Here is a 10,959-nt window from a genome sequence, read left to right as displayed (position 1 = left end):
AAATCACATCCCTACGACCCCCTGTGTTTTCCCTGCCCGGCAGACGTCATATTTTTTTTTTCGAGGAAAGGCGATATCTGAGTACTTACAGAAATGTCTAGATACAAACAATATTTTCTCTGAAGAATTCGACTCTCTTATGCACAGGTTATCTTCGGTTTGAACGCCAAACTCTGATAGACGGAGTACTGTGTACATTACGGTGGGGCTAAGCCCCCCCCCCAGCCCCACCGTAGGTACGGGACTAAGCAAAAATTTACAAGTGTAAAAAGCCCTACGGTCAACCTGACATTCCCTTCTCCAGCCACCACCATGCCTCACTTCCTCTGCACCCACCCTCTTCATCCCAAGGTTGTAAATCTACTGTGTTCTGTATTTGTCAAGTTATATAATCGCCATGCTGGCAGAAAAGTCACTTGCCATCCAGACACCAAGCGTGCAAGTCGTGTTATGCGTGTGCATTACTACATGGCCCAGCGTACGCACGTATCGCCGCCTGCACCTTTTGTCGAGAGCTTCAAAAGCATGGACGAGGTGGGTGAGGCAATTCAACTACCTACGACCAGCGGGCATCACGAACTCGGCCAAAAAGAATTAAAGCGCTGCTGCTCCACCTTGCCGGGTCAGACATGCAAGATTTGTTTGAGACCCTACCGATCACGGCACCCTGAACTGAACAGACACAATATGACATCGCCTTCGAGCGGCACTAATTTAGGTAGGCAATCCAAGGACCTCACAAATCAGCCGATGATTTCTGCACCAGGCTGAAGTCCCTCTTGACATCGTGCAGCCGCCTGGCACGGACATCATAACGATAAGTGTGCGTCAAAGCCACTCCGACGACGACTTCTGAAAGAGGCCTCTCAAACTGGCGGAACTCATCGCGACCATCGCTCGTGTATCAGAGGCTGCCGTCAAACAGGCCTCCCTCATGGAGTCTGCGCTCACGCCTTTCAATTAGGCTAGCGCACTGACAACGACACACCACCAGCGAGCAGATCGTGGTCGTCTTCCCTTCCGGCAGGCGAACAAAGGCCCGAGGACAAGCGGACGTAATTCGCACAAAGGTGGAAGTACAACTGTAGGTCTTCACAGGTCTCGGTCAGATTCGACCAGCCAGCATGTGGGAAATGTAGTCACGATATCGATGTCCCGCCCGAGTTCAGGAGTGTAGAAACTGCCAAAAAATTGTACATTACAGCCGTGTATGCCCGAGCTAAAAAAAAAAAAAAAACTTTCGGGAGAATTCGAAATCACAACGAGCTCTTATTTGTCCTGTCAGAGTTGACGACATGCGCCCCGATGCCGATTCTTGTCAGTACAGCACCGATGACGAATACAACTTCCACGTCGACCTCGCTCACGCACCGTCCTCGTGATCCTTATCGAGATAGATGGGCACAATGTCCTCATGATCTTCGACTCAGGGGCATTGATTAACACTATGCTCTAAAGTGTTTGACTGGATGAGAGGCCGTGATCACATCGACAAAACGATTGACCCCCAGCCAGGTTCGCCCATCAGTTACGGGTCGAAAGAGCCACTCCCCGTGAGAGGTTAATTCAACGGACACTTACGCTCTCCAGATACGTCGAAATCCATAGAGTCCCGCGTCATCGTCATCGAGCCATCTCGCTTGGCCTACTCCAGATGCACCATGGAGTGAATGCAGTACCGTTACCGCGACTAACCTCAGCTCTGGAATTTACAAGGAGTTACTCTAAACCTACCCGACGGTTTTCAAGGGACTATAGGCAAGCTTCTCCACTACCAAGTCCCCGTCCATGTCGACCCGGGCGTTAGACCAGTCGCCCGACCAGCGCGGAGGTCCTTTTCACCCTAGACAGGTGGACTAAAAGCTTCATGAGCTTCTCGACAAATTCATCGAACCGGTATCGGGACCGATGGCCTGAGCGAGCCTGCTAGTCGTGGTCCCATAGGCGAACGGGGAAATTCGCGTTCGTGTGGATATCTATTGCTACGAGCGAACGAAGCGGTAACTCGGGAACGTCATCCTGTCCCCACGCTTGCAAGGAGACGCTTGTTACGGTCTTAAAGTGTAACTTGGTCTAAAAGTGTAACTCGATGCCTAGGCTTCTGAAAATGTGTCGGTCGCATATCGAGCGCCACCTGTCGTTGTGGATACATTATGTGCCCGTTGTATCAATATCAACCACGTCCAGACATGCAGAGAGAGATGATGCTTTTCAAAAAGCGGCTGAAAATGCGAAAATTCCTCCCCCTCCCCCTATCAGGGCACGCCTATATAGATACCGCCATAATCAAACATGAAACTTCAGTCATTAATGTCTTCATAGCACTTAGCTCTATGGCAGTTCTAATTAAGAAGATAAAGAGAAAATTCAGAGTTTACGGACTATGAAGCTTCAACTCCCCCTCACCCCCCAAATTTGACCAAAATCTGGAACTTGACTTTAGAATTAATCATGGATTTAACAAAACCGTATACTATTCAACTATATAATAATTACTTATATCATTGACAGTGTTATCTGATGCATGGTTTTCAAACTATTAGGGATCAAAAGTGGGAAATGTTTTTTGTTACACCTAGTATATATGTATGTATGTATATATATATATATATATGTGTGTGTGTGTGTGTGTGTGTGTGTATGCAGGGTGGCCCAGAAAGAAAGGAACGCCTAAGATCTTTAATTTCAGCAGTATCGTTGCAAATATGTCATTATTTTGCATACTATTGGAAAGGCCATTCTTTTTCCAATAGAATGACACTAAATTCTTTAAAGTGAGGCAGTCCTCACGAATTTAAAAAAAATATGTTGTTGTTGGTACCTCCAATGAACTACTTTCACCAAAAACAAACTTTCAAATCACCAAATAAGCTCGTAAATTTTGGTTGAAAAAGTGTGAATCTGCATGGTGAATATGCTAATGAGCAAATCCTGTCGGAGAGTCAGACGTCACCGAGGCACAACTCTTCCCAGCCGTGTTCTGCTCGTTATCCTTACGCTCCCTAGTTACCCGGATGTATGAAGAAGCCGGTGGCTACTAGTATTTGACATTGTTTCTACGTACTCTGTGTGTGTGTGTTTGTGTGTGTGTGTGTGTAATTCGTGTATTGTATATTCGCACAGTACACGTGTGGACGGTACAACTAGATCTACGGTAGATACCCCGTACGCGGTTTGCCCTTCGCACTTTTCCAGTCTATCACAAGCGCAGCTGCAGCCGCCTGTCGCCGCGCATGCATGTTCTGTACGTACAGATTGTAGGTAGAAACGGTTCTACACAGTCCAACTGTACTAGTACACTAGAGGGGCGATTGCATTCAGCGTCGTCTGGTCAGGCTATCTTACATCAGTAGTTCGAATCGTGCAGAAAATTCCCCAGGAAAATCCTTTTTTCCGTCCCAGACCCACAAAAGTATCGTGAAAGTTGAGCTGTATGGCTGTGAAATCTCGGTACAACGAAGCCGAATATAAGAAACTTAGGGCCTAGCCCCACCGTAGGTACGGGACTAAGCAAAAATTTACAAGTGTAAAAAGCCCTACGGTCAACCTGACATTCCCTTCTCCAGCCACCACCATGCCTCACTTCCTCTGCACCCACCCTCTTCATCCCAAGGTTGTAAATCTACTGTGTTCTGTATTTGTCAAGTTATATAATCGCCATGCTGGCAGAAAAGTCACTTGCCATCCAGACACCAAGCGTGCAAGTCGTGTTATGCGTGTGCATTACTACATGGCCCAGCGTACGCACGTATCGCCGCCTGCACCTTTTGTCGAGAGCTTCAAAAGCATGGACGAGGTGGGTGAGGCAATTCAACTACCTACGACCAGCGGGCATCACGAACTCGGCCAAAAAGAATTAAAGCGCTGCTGCTCCACCTTGCCGGGTCAGACATGCAAGATTTGTTTGAGACCCTACCGATCACGGCACCCTGAACTGAACAGACACAATATGACATCGCCTTCGAGCGGCACTAATTTAGGTAGGCAATCCAAGGACCTCACAAATCAGCCGATGATTTCTGCACCAGGCTGAAGTCCCTCTTGACATCGTGCAGCCGCCTGGCACGGACATCATAACGATAAGTGTGCGTCAAAGCCACTCCGACGACGACTTCTGAAAGAGGCCTCTCAAACTGGCGGAACTCATCGCGACCATCGCTCGTGTATCAGAGGCTGCCGTCAAACAGGCCTCCCTCATGGAGTCTGCGCTCACGCCTTTCAATTAGGCTAGCGCACTGACAACGACACACCACCAGCGAGCAGATCGTGGTCGTCTTCCCTTCCGGCAGGCGAACAAAGGCCAGATGGACAAGCGGACGTAATTCGCACAAAGGTGGAAGTACAACTGTAGGTCTTCACAGGTCTCGGTCAGATTCGACCAGCCAGCATGTGGGAAATGTAGTCACGATATCGATGTCCCGCCCGAGTTCAGGAGTGTAGAAACTGCCAAAAAATTGTACATTACAGCCGTGTATGCCCGAGCTAAAAAAAAAAAAAAAAAAACTTTCGGGAGAATTCGAAATCACAACGAGCTCTTATTTGTCCTGTCAGAGTTGACGACATGCGCCCCGATGCCGATTCTTGTCAGTACAGCACCGATGACGAATACAACTTCCACGTCGACCTCGCTCACGCACCGTCCTCGTGATCCTTATCGAGATAGATGGGCACAATGTCCTCATGATCTTCGACTCAGGGGCATTGATTAACACTATGCTCTAAAGTGTTTGACTGGATGAGAGGCCGTGATCACATCGACAAAACGATTGACCCCCAGCCAGGTTCGCCCATCAGTTACGGGTCGAAAGAGCCACTCCCCGTGAGAGGTTAATTCAACGGACACTTACGCTCTCCAGATACGTCGAAATCCATAGAGTCCCGCGTCATCGTCATCGAGCCATCTCGCTTGGCCTACTCCAGATGCACCATGGAGTGAATGCAGTACCGTTACCGCGACTAACCTCAGCTCTGGAATTTACAAGGAGTTACTCTAAACCTACCCGACGGTTTTCAAGGGACTATAGGCAAGCTTCTCCACTACCAAGTCCCCGTCCATGTCGACCCGGGCGTTAGACCAGTCGCCCGACCAGCGCGGAGGTCCTTTTCACCCTAGACAGGTGGACTAAAAGCTTCATGAGCTTCTCGACAAATTCATCGAACCGGTATCGGGACCGATGGCCTGAGCGAGCCTGCTAGTCGTGGTCCCATAGGCGAACGGGGAAATTCGCGTTCGTGTGGATATCTATTGCTACGAGCGAACGAAGCGGTAACTCGGGAACGTCATCCTGTCCCCACGCTTGCAAGGAGACGCTTGTTACGGTCTTAAAGTGTAACTTGGTCTAAAAGTGTAACTCGATGCCTAGGCTTCTGAAAATGTGTCGGTCGCATATCGAGCGCCACCTGTCGTTGTGGATACATTATGTGCCCGTTGTATCAATATCAACCACGTCCAGACATGCAGAGAGAGATGATGCTTTTCAAAAAGCGGCTGAAAATGCGAAAATTCCTCCCCCTCCCCCTATCAGGGCACGCCTATATAGATACCGCCATAATCAAACATGAAACTTCAGTCATTAATGTCTTCATAGCACTTAGCTCTATGGCAGTTCTAATTAAGAAGATAAAGAGAAAATTCAGAGTTTACGGACTATGAAGCTTCAACTCCCCCTCACCCCCCAAATTTGACCAAAATCTGGAACTTGACTTTAGAATTAATCATGGATTTAACAAAACCGTATACTATTCAACTATATAATAATTACTTATATCATTGACAGTGTTATCTGATGCATGGTTTTCAAACTATTAGGGATCAAAAGTGGGAAATGTTTTTTGTTACACCTAGTATATATGTATGTATGTATATATATATATATATATATATATATGTGTGTGTGTGTGTGTGTGTGTGTATGCAGGGTGGCCCAGAAAGAAAGGAACGCCTAAGATCTTTAATTTCAGCAGTATCGTTGCAAATATGTCATTATTTTGCATACTATTGGAAAGGCCATTCTTTTTCCAATAGAATGACACTAAATTCTTTAAAGTGAGGCAGTCCTCACGAATTTAAAAAAAATATGTTGTTGTTGGTACCTCCAATGAACTACTTTCACCAAAAACAAACTTTCAAATCACCAAATAAGCTCGTAAATTTTGGTTGAAAAAGTGTGAATCTGCATGGTGAATATGCTAATGAGCAAATCCTGTCGGAGAGTCAGACGTCACCGAGGCACAACTCTTCCCAGCCGTGTTCTGCTCGTTATCCTTACGCTCCCTAGTTACCCGGATGTATGAAGAAGCCGGTGGCTACTAGTATTTGACATTGTTTCTACGTACTCTGTGTGTGTGTGTGTGTGTGTGTGTGTGTGTGTGTAATTCGTGTATTGTATATTCGCACAGTACACGTGTGGACGGTACAACTAGATCTACGGTAGATACCCCGTACGCGGTTTGCCCTTCGCACTTTTCCAGTCTATCACAAGCGCAGCTGCAGCCGCCTGTCGCCGCGCATGCATGTTCTGTACGTACAGATTGTAGGTAGAAACGGTTCTACACAGTCCAACTGTACTAGTACACTAGAGGGGCGATTGCATTCAGCGTCGTCTGGTCAGGCTATCTTACATCAGTAGTTCGAATCGTGCAGAAAATTCCCCAGGAAAATCCTTTTTTCCGTCCCAGACCCACAAAAGTATCGTGAAAGTTGAGCTGTATGGCTGGGAAATCTCGGTACAACGAAGCCGAATATAAGAAACTTAGGGCCTACAAAATCTCGATATCGTGTTGTGACCTACCTGTGCGTGGACCATTTGAGAAGCAATGTTTTTAGTGTTTACGTGGACCGGCAGGCTGTGGCCTTCGGTTATAAACCGAGAAAACTCCTGAAGCCAGATGCAATCCCTACCATTTGCTCAGATGAGTTATAAAACAGAAACACCTCGAGCATCGACTTCGAAGAGAACCGAGGAAAAAAATTGTAGAGAGGTAAGAAAAGTGGCTAGCTATGTTTCATTCGCGGTGGGGCTGCAGCCGGGGTTGGACTGCAGTACTATGCCACTGAGCTAGCTGCTGCCAGTGCCGACTGGCCATGCACGGCAAAGTGGAGTGAAATCACATCCCTACGACCCCCTGTGTTTTCCCTGCCCGGCAGACGTCATATTTTTTTTTTCGAGGAAAGGCGATATCTGAGTACTTACAGAAATGTCTAGATACAAACAATATTTTCTCTGAAGAATTCGACTCTCTTATGCACAGGTTATCTTCGGTTTGAACGCCAAACTCTGATAGACGGAGTACTGTGTACATTACGGTGGGGCTAAGCCCCCCCCCCAGCCCCACCGTAGGTACGGGACTAAGCAAAAATTTACAAGTGTAAAAAGCCCTACGGTCAACCTGACATTCCTTTCTCCAGCCACCACCATGCCTCACTTCCTCTGCACCCACCCTCTTCATCCCAAGGTTGTAAATCTACTGTGTTCTGTATTTGTCAAGTTATATAATCGCCATGCTGGCAGAAAAGTCACTTGCCATCCAGACACCAAGCGTGCAAGTCGTGTTATGCGTGTGCATTACTACATGGCCCAGCGTACGCACGTATCGCCGCCTGCACCTTTTGTCGAGAGCTTCAAAAGCATGGACGAGGTGGGTGAGGCAATTCAACTACCTACGACCAGCGGGCATCACGAACTCGGCCAAAAAGAATTAAAGCGCTGCTGCTCCACCTTGCCGGGTCAGACATGCAAGATTTGTTTGAGACCCTACCGATCACGGCACCCTGAACTGAACAGACACAATATGACATCGCCTTCGAGCGGCACTAATTTAGGTAGGCAATCCAAGGACCTCACAAATCAGCCGATGATTTCTGCACCAGGCTGAAGTCCCTCTTGACATCGTGCAGCCGCCTGGCACGGACATCATAACGATAAGTGTGCGTCAAAGCCACTCCGACGACGACTTCTGAAAGAGGCCTCTCAAACTGGCGGAACTCATCGCGACCATCGCTCGTGTATCAGAGGCTGCCGTCAAACAAGCCTCCCTCATGGAGTCTGCGCTCACGCCTTTCAATTAGGCTAGCGCACTGACAACGACACACCACCAGCGAGCAGATCGTGGTCGTCTTCCCTTCCGGCAGGCGAACAAAGGCCCGAGGACAGGCGGACGTAATTCGCACAAAGGTGGAAGTACAACTGTAGGTCTTCACAGGTCTCGGTCAGATTCGACCAGCCAGCATGTGGGAAATGTAGTCACGATATCGATGTCCCGCCCGAGTTCAGGAGTGTAGAAACTGCCAAAAAATTGTACATTACAGCCGTGTATGCCCGAGCTAAAAAAAAAAAAAAACTTTCGGGAGAATTCGAAATCACAACGAGCTCTTATTTGTCCTGTCAGAGTTGACGACATGCGCCCCGATGCCGATTCTTGTCAGTACAGCACCGATGACGAATACAACTTCCACGTCGACCTCGCTCACGCACCGTCCTCGTGATCCTTATCGAGATAGATGGGCACAATGTCCTCATGATCTTCGACTCAGGGGCATTGATTAACACTATGCTCTAAAGTGTTTGACTGGATGAGAGGCCGTGATCACATCGACAAAACGATTGACCCCCAGCCAGGTTCGCCCATCAGTTACGGGTCGAAAGAGCCACTCCCCGTGAGAGGTTAATTCAACGGACACTTACGCTCTCCAGATACGTCGAAATCCATAGAGTCCCGCGTCATCGTCATCGAGCCATCTCGCTTGGCCTACTCCAGATGCACCATGGAGTGAATGCAGTACCGTTACCGCGACTAACCTCAGCTCTGGAATTTACAAGGAGTTACTCTAAACCTACCCGACGGTTTTCAAGGGACTATAGGCAAGCTTCTCCACTACCAAGTCCCCGTCCATGTCGACCCGGGCGTTAGACCAGTCGCCCGACCAGCGCGGAGGTCCTTTTCACCCTAGACAGGTGGACTAAAAGCTTCATGAGCTTCTCGACAAATTCATCGAACCGGTATCGGGACCGATGGCCTGAGCGAACCTGCTAGTCGTGGTCCCATAGGCGAACGGGGAAATTCGCGTTCGTGTGGATATCTATTGCTACGAGCGAACGAAGCGGTAACTCGGGAACGTCATCCTGTCCCCACGCTTGCAAGGAGACGCTTGTTACGGTCTTAAAGTGTAACTTGGTCTAAAAGTGTAACTCGATGCCTAGGCTTCTGAAAATGTGTCGGTCGCATATCGAGCGCCACCTGTCGTTGTGGATACATTATGTGCCCGTTGTATCAATATCAACCACGTCCAGACATGCAGAGAGAGATGATGCTTTTCAAAAAGCGGCTGAAAATGCGAAAATTCCTCCCCCTCCCCCTATCAGGGCACGCCTATATAGATACCGCCATAATCAAACATGAAACTTCAGTCATTAATGTCTTCATAGCACTTAGCTCTATGGCAGTTCTAATTAAGAAGATAAAGAGAAAATTCAGAGTTTACGGACTCTGAAGCTTCAACTCCCCCTCACCCCCCCCCCCCCCCTCGCCCAAAACGGCTGGGGGAGGGGGTAGCTCATTTAAATGAATATGTAAGATCTCATCAAATTAAAGATGCTATCTGCCAACTTTGGTGAAAATCTGCTTTGGGGTTTTAAAGAAAATGAGAACGGTAAAGATTCATAGGCATTTTTTCATAGACATCTAGTTCATCGTAATTGTGCCATCGGTAATACCGATGATTTGAACAAAACAACATTCCCTGGCAGCGTTTGTACATTTCCCGTCAAAAATTGAATGTATATAGATTTCCCGGCATTTGTACAAATCCCGGCTCCACACGGGGTCCTTCTCACAATAAGACCACGCAAAATTATATCAATCGCATGATATAAAAAAGTGTCCATAAGCGATTAGAAATTTGTATTTCTACTTTATTTTCTCTCACCTCCCTGTTTCTACGCAGAACTTTGTACGTTCTTGCTTAACACTTAAAGTTTCAACTTAAAAAAAAAAATCCTTATAACTTTCTCAGCACGCCTACCTGTTATCAACAGTTTTTTATTATTTTAGGAATGAACAAGACCATTTCCAATGTTGGAAACTTAAACATTTGACTTTCTTCTGTACTTGATTTCTTATTTATTTCAGGCCCCTTCATAAAGTGCCATCATTTCTGAACTAGTTTTTTATTTCACCACATCTCGGTCTTTTATCGCACAAAAACTCCTCAAAAGCAGTATATCTAGATTTTCCCAGTCAATTTCGTGCCTCTTTCACTTCAATTCCTTATTGCTACATTGAATTTAGCAAAATTAAGCCTAGATGACATACATGTTCGGTATTTCAATTTTGTGATCTCTTTATTCAAATTCATTTTGGAGCAGTCGAATTACCGCCCTCATTCTAATCAACACTTTTTTTTCAGCTCAAGCACCTTTTTGCTATATTCTTTCACTCAATTTAGAATGATACAGTCATGTGATCACGTTATACTTCGCCCGTTCATTCCAATTCATTTTGGGCATCCAGTTGAACATGTTCTGGAGTCAATTTAGCAGACATGTTTATGCTTTGGTTCTTTCTTTATTTTCTTTCATCATAGTTATTGTTTTGTAAGCATCATAACATTTAATATTTTCGTATTCATGTTAGAGATTTAGACGACAATTTTTTTTTCAATGTGCTAATTGAGTCTCCCAGTCCGAAGATAGAGAATTTGGCCACAACTTATCTGACCGTTGACGTTTTATTCTTAGTGTGTCGGCCAGTTCTATCGGTAGTCAAGGTTATGATCCTCAAATGATTATATAATTTTTTCTCTGTCTTCTTAAAATATACGTCTGCACCTAACTTGTGCTGCCATGACTGTATTCAAGAAGATAAAGTGAGTCTGTAGGTACTGGTACATGTAGGCCTATAATGATTTATATGACAGGAAAGGGGTGTTACAGAACAACAAACTCGAGTTGTATAGGGTCA

Source organism: Diadema antillarum, unplaced genomic scaffold (assembly GCF_040938485.1).
Source record: "Diadema antillarum isolate AM-2024a unplaced genomic scaffold, OU_Dant_1.0 scf00000022, whole genome shotgun sequence".
Taxonomy (NCBI): Eukaryota; Metazoa; Echinodermata; class Echinoidea; order Diadematoida; family Diadematidae; genus Diadema; species Diadema antillarum.
This window is presented reverse-complemented; position numbering follows the sequence as displayed.